Genomic DNA, 6759 nt, shown 5'->3' with positions numbered 1-6759 from the left:
ATGGTGCAGAGTACTTTCCCAATACACTTCCACCTTGGCTTGCAGTCATAATAGCAGATAGTTAACTAGGGCGGAATTGCTAATGTCTCATTGTCCTGTGTTGTAGTCACCAGGGTGATTGGTCATGAGTTCCTCTGATGTCATAAAGCTACAGCATGATGGCATCTGACGTGAGATCAAGCAAATGGATACATTTTTCATGGAATTGAAATAGGTAGCCTGCTAGACAGGACTTCCAGCTGAAGACAAAGATGTTAAAATGAAAGAAACTAGGGCAATATTAGAGACTTATACATTTGTTTGGTATGTATGACGTTAGCACGCATACTATTACCACGCATACCTTTACAACGCAGTATTTACAACGAATACCGTTACAACGCATAGCGCTTTGAGGTGCTGGATAGTGGTAAGTATAATTTTATATTCAAACTCCAGTCCCCGTGGACACTAGGGAAGGTGTTGGATATAAAATTAAACTTATTCCCTATCCTAGAGCGCCCCCCAACGCAATGCGTTGTAATGGTATGCGTGGTAATGCCTGCGTTGTAATGGTAGTGGGTGGTAAAAAATGCGTGCTAAACGTTGTATACCATTTGTTTGTAGTTGAAGGTGATAGTAATATTCTCGAGTTCTCTATTGGTTAACTGACAGGGATGTGCAACAACAAAGATGTTAGAATCTGTTGTTCATAGTTTTTAATATTACCACTAACTATAGCATAAGCCTTCCTACAAAAAGGTATCAGGTCACTCCATAGTTATTGCTGTACCATAACCTAACATAATTGCAGTGAGAAGGATCCCCTGTCACATGGCTAGCATTTACATCTTTTTATTTACATCCTAACATTAGTTCTAGCGTGGTGTAGAGAGTCATAGCAAATAAGGCTTTGGATTGAGAGAAGTATGCTAGGTTGAAAATAAAATTGAGGTTTGAATTTTTAAGTGAGCTGTGGATTTTCGCATTGTAACAGGCGCCATAGCACTGATTATTGGCACAGTATACAAATATATTTGTTGTGTTGCATTAGTTTGGAAATGTTCAAGTTCTGTTAATGAACTAACAGTTGACTTTTCCATCTGCAGATTATACTGAATGACCAGCAGAGGGAGTGATGCCGGAAACCATTTCCCTGCATTGCTGAGACCCAAAAAAAAAAAAGTCGCCAGCCTTCGACTTCCTTGATCAATTTACATGGTAGGTGAAACTCTCATTTAATCGCTTTGCTTGTGTTTGAAAGAATTTCAGGGCGTCTGATGGCTCTCAGCACCTTTTAGTGGGGTCTTCTGCATAAATATTATTTGTCCAGACTGAAGCCATATGGATGACGCTATTGGCATAAATGATAGTTTATGAAAGACGTTGACTGTCTACAAGGCTGAAAATCCTACTTGAGATACTAGTGCAAGCAATTTATCATCACAGGAAATTAGTGTCTTTGAAGCTGGAATGAGTTGTCTTATGTTAGAGCGATTGACTTACTTTGAAAGACGGGAAGCTTATTTAACCTGCCTTCCTGCACTCTGTATGTGGGACTCTGATACTCAAGATGGATTGCTCTTTCGGATACTCTGTGTTCTTGTCACTCTAACCCACTTTCAAAAGGGGAGCCCAGTTCTTTCAATGGTGCAGAGTACTTTCCCAATACACTTCCACCTTGGCTTGCAGTCATAATAGCAGATAGTTAACTAGGGCGGAATTGCTAATGTCTCATTGTCCTGTGTTGTAGTCACCAGGGTGATTGGTCATGAGTTCCTCTGATGTCATAAAGCTACAGCATGATGGCATCTGACGTGAGATCAAGCAAATGGATACATTTTTCATGGAATTGAAATAGGTAGCCTGCTAGACAGGACTTCCAGCTGAAGACAAAGATGTTAAAATGAAAGAAACTAGGGCAATATTAGAGACTTATACATTTGTTTGGTATGTATGACATTAGCACGCATACTATTACCACGCATACCTTTACAACGCAGTATTTACAACGAATACCGTTACAACGCATAGCGCTTTGAGGTGCTGGATAGTGGTAAGTATAATTTTATATTCCAACTCCAGTCCCCGTGGACACTAGGGAAGGTGTTGGATATAAAATTAAACTTATTCCCTATCCTAGAGCGCCCCCCAGCGCAATGCGTTGTAATGGTATGCGTGGTAATGCCTGCGTTGTAATGGTAGTGGGTGGTAAAAAATGCGTGCTAAACGTTGTATACCATTTGTTTGTAGTTGAAGGTGATAGTAATATTCTCGAGTTCGCTATTGGTTAACTGATAGGGATGTGCAACAACAAAGATGTTAGAATCTGTTGTTCATAGTTTTTAATATTACCACTAACTATAGCATAAGCCTTCCTACAAAAAGGTATCAGGTCACTCCATAGTTATTGCTGTACCAAAACCTAACAGAATTGCAGTGAGAAGGATCCCCTGTCACATGGCTAGCATTTACATCTTTTTATTTACATCCTAACATTAGTTCTAGCGTGGTGTAGAGTCATAGCAAATAAGGCTTTGGATTGAGAGAAGTATGCTAGGTTGAAAATAAAATTGAGGTTTGAATTTTTAAGTGAGCTGTGGATTTTCGCATTGTAACAGGCGCCTTAGCACTGATTATTGGCACAGTATACAAATATATTTGTTGTGTTGCATTAGTTTGGAAATGTTCAAGTTCTGTTAATGAACTAACAGTTGACTTTTCCATCTGCAGATTATACTGAATGACCAGCAGAGGGAGTGATGCCGGAAACCATTTCCCTGCATTGCTGAGACCCAAAAAAAAAAAAGTCGCCAACCTTCGACTTCCTTGATCAATTTACATGGTAGGTGAAACTCTCATTTAATCGCTTTGCTTGTGTTTGAAAGAATTTCAGGGCGTCTGATGGCTCTCAGCACCTTTTAGTGGGGTCTTCTGCATAAATATTATTTGTCCAGACTGAAGCCATATGGATGACGCTATTGGCATAAATGATAGTTTATGAAAGACGTTGACTGTCTACAAGGCTGAAAATCCTACTTGAGATACTAGTGCAAGCAATTTATCATCACAGGAAATTAGTGTCTTTGAAGCTGGAATGAGTTGTCTTATGTTAGAGCGATTGACTTACTTTGAAAGACGGGAAGCTTATTTAACCTGCCTTCCTGCACTCTGTATGTGGGACTCTGATACTCAAGATGGATTGCTCTTTCGGATACTCTGTGTTCTTGTCACTCTAACCCACTTTCAAAAGGGGAGCCCAGTTCTTTCAATGGTGCAGAGTACTTTCCCAATACACTTCCACCTTGGCTTGCAGTCATAATAGCAGATAGTTAACTAGGGCGGAATTGCTAATGTCTCATTGTCCTGTGTTGTAGTCACCAGGGTGATTGGTCATGAGTTCCTCTGATGTCATAAAGCTACAGCATGATGGCATCTGACGTGAGATCAAGCAAATGGATACATTTTTCATGGAATTGAAATAGGTAGCCTGCTAGACAGGACTTCCAGCTGAAGACAAAGATGTTAAAATGAAAGAAACTAGGACAATATTAGAGACTTATACATTTGTTTGGTATGTATGACATTAGCACGCATACTATTACCACGCATACCTTTACAACGCAGTATTTACAACGAATACCGTTACAACGCATAGCGCTTTGAGGTGCTGGATAGTGGTAAGTATAATTTTATATTCCAACTCCAGTCCCCGTGGACACTAGGGAAGGTGTTGGATATAAAATTAAACTTATTCCCTATCCTAGAGCGCCCCCCAGCGCAATGCGTTGTAATGGTATGCGTGGTAATGCCTGCGTTGTAATGGTAGTGGGTGGTAAAAAATGCGTGCTAAACGTTGTATACCATTTGTTTGTAGTTGAAGGTGATAGTAATATTCTCGAGTTCGCTATTGGTTAACTGATAGGGATGTGCAACAACAAAGATGTTAGAATCTGTTGTTCATAGTTTTTAATATTACCACTAACTATAGCATAAGCCTTCCTACAAAAAGGTATCAGGTCACTCCATAGTTATTGCTGTACCATAACCTAACATAATTGCAGTGAGAAGGATCCCCTGTCACATGGCTAGCATTTACATCTTTTTATTTACATCCTAACATTAGTTCTAGCGTGGTGTAGAGAGTCATAGCAAATAAGGCTTTGGATTGAGAGAAGTATGCTAGGTTGAAAATAAAATTGAGGTTTGAATTTTTAAGTGAGCTGTGGATTTTCGCATTGTAACAGGCGCCATAGCACTGATTATTGGCACAGTATACAAATATATTTGTTGTGTTGCATTAGTTTGGAAATGTTCAAGTTCTGTTAATGAACTAACAGTTGACTTTTCCATCTGCAGATTATACTGAATGACCAGCAGAGGGAGTGATGCCGGAAACCATTTCCCTGCATTGCTGAGACCCAAAAAAAAAAAAGTCGCCAACCTTCGACTTCCTTGATCAATTTACATGGTAGGTGAAACTCTCATTTAATCGCTTTGCTTGTGTTTGAAAGAATTTCAGGGCGTCTGATGGCTCTCAGCACCTTTTAGTGGGGTCTTCTGCATAAATATTATTTGTCCAGACTGAAGCCATATGGATGACGCTATTGGCATAAATGATAGTTTATGAAAGACGTTGACTGTCTACAAGGCTGAAAATCCTACTTGAGATACTAGTGCAAGCAATTTATCATCACAGGAAATTAGTGTCTTTGAAGCTGGAATGAGTTGTCTTATGTTAGAGCGATTGACTTACTTTGAAAGACGGGAAGCTTATTTAACCTGCCTTCCTGCACTCTGTATGTGGGACTCTGATACTCAAGATGGATTGCTCTTTCGGATACTCTGTGTTCTTGTCACTCTAACCCACTTTCAAAAGGGGAGCCCAGTTCTTTCAATGGTGCAGAGTACTTTCCCAATACACTTCCACCTTGGCTTGCAGTCATAATAGCAGATAGTTAACTAGAACGGAATTGCTAATGTCTCATTGTCCTGTGTTGTAGTCACCAGGGTGATTGGTCATGAGTTCCTCTGATGTCATAAAGCTACAGCATGATGGCATCTGACGTGAGATCAAGCAAATGGATACATTTTTCATGGAATTGAAATAGGTAGCCTGCTAGACAGGACTTCCAGCTGAAGACAAAGATGTTAAAATGAAAGAAACTAGGACAATATTAGAGACTTATACATTTGTTTGGTATGTATGACATTAGCACGCATACTATTACCACGCATACCTTTACAACGCAGTATTTACAACGAATACCGTTACAACGCATAGCGCTTTGAGGTGCTGGATAGTGGTAAGTATAATTTTATATTCCAACTCCAGTCCCCGTGGACACTAGGGAAGGTGTTGGATATAAAATTAAACTTATTCCCTATCCTAGAGCGCCCCCCAGCGCAATGCGTTGTAATGGTATGCGTGGTAATGCCTGCGTTGTAATGGTAGTGGGTGGTAAAAAATGCGTGCTAAACGTTGTATACCATTTGTTTGTAGTTGAAGGTGATAGTAATATTCTCGAGTTCGCTATTGGTTAACTGATAGGGATGTGCAACAACAAAGATGTTAGAATCTGTTGTTCATAGTTTTTAATATTACCACTAACTATAGCATAAGCCTTCCTACAAAAAGGTATCAGGTCACTCCATAGTTATTGCTGTACCATAACCTAACATAATTGCAGTGAGAAGGATCCCCTGTCACATGGCTAGCATTTACATCTTTTTATTTACATCCTAACATTAGTTCTAGCGTGGTGTAGAGAGTCATAGCAAATAAGGCTTTGGATTGAGAGAAGTATGCTAGGTTGAAAATAAAATTGAGGTTTGAATTTTTAAGTGAGCTGTGGATTTTCGCATTGTAACAGGCGCCATAGCACTGATTATTGGCACAGTATACAAATATATTTGTTGTGTTGCATTAGTTTGGAAATGTTCAAGTTCTGTTAATGAACTAACAGTTGACTTTTCCATCTGCAGATTATACTGAATGACCAGCAGAGGGAGTGATGCCGGAAACCATTTCCCTGCATTGCTGAGACCCAAAAAAAAAAAAGTCGCCAACCTTCGACTTCCTTGATCAATTTACATGGTAGGTGAAACTCTCATTTAATCGCTTTGCTTGTGTTTGAAAGAATTTCAGGGCGTCTGATGGCTCTCAGCACCTTTTAGTGGGGTCTTCTGCATAAATATTATTTGTCCAGACTGAAGCCATATGGATGACGCTATTGGCATAAATGATAGTTTATGAAAGACGTTGACTGTCTACAAGGCTGAAAATCCTACTTGAGATACTAGTGCAAGCAATTTATCATCACAGGAAATTAGTGTCTTTGAAGCTGGAATGAGTTGTCTTATGTTAGAGCGATTGACTTACTTTGAAAGACGGGAAGCTTATTTAACCTGCCTTCCTGCACTCTGTATGTGGGACTCTGATACTCAAGATGGATTGCTCTTTCGGATACTCTGTGTTCTTGTCACTCTAACCCACTTTCAAAAGGGGAGCCCAGTTCTTTCAATGGTGCAGAGTACTTTCCCAATACACTTCCACCTTGGCTTGCAGTCATAATAGCAGATAGTTAACTAGGGCGGAATTGCTAATGTCTCATTGTCCTGTGTTGTAGTCACCAGGGTGATTGGTCATGAGTTCCTCTGATGTCATAAAGCTACAGCATGATGGCATCTGACGTGAGATCAAGCAAATGGATACATTTTTCATGGAATTGAAATAGGTAGCCTGCTAGACAGGACTTCCAGCTGAAGACAAAGATGTTA

This window comes from Lissotriton vulgaris, unplaced genomic scaffold, assembly GCF_964263255.1.
Source record: "Lissotriton vulgaris unplaced genomic scaffold, aLisVul1.2 SCAFFOLD_343, whole genome shotgun sequence".
Lineage (NCBI taxonomy): Eukaryota > Metazoa > Chordata > Amphibia > Caudata > Salamandridae > Lissotriton > Lissotriton vulgaris.
This window is presented reverse-complemented; position numbering follows the sequence as displayed.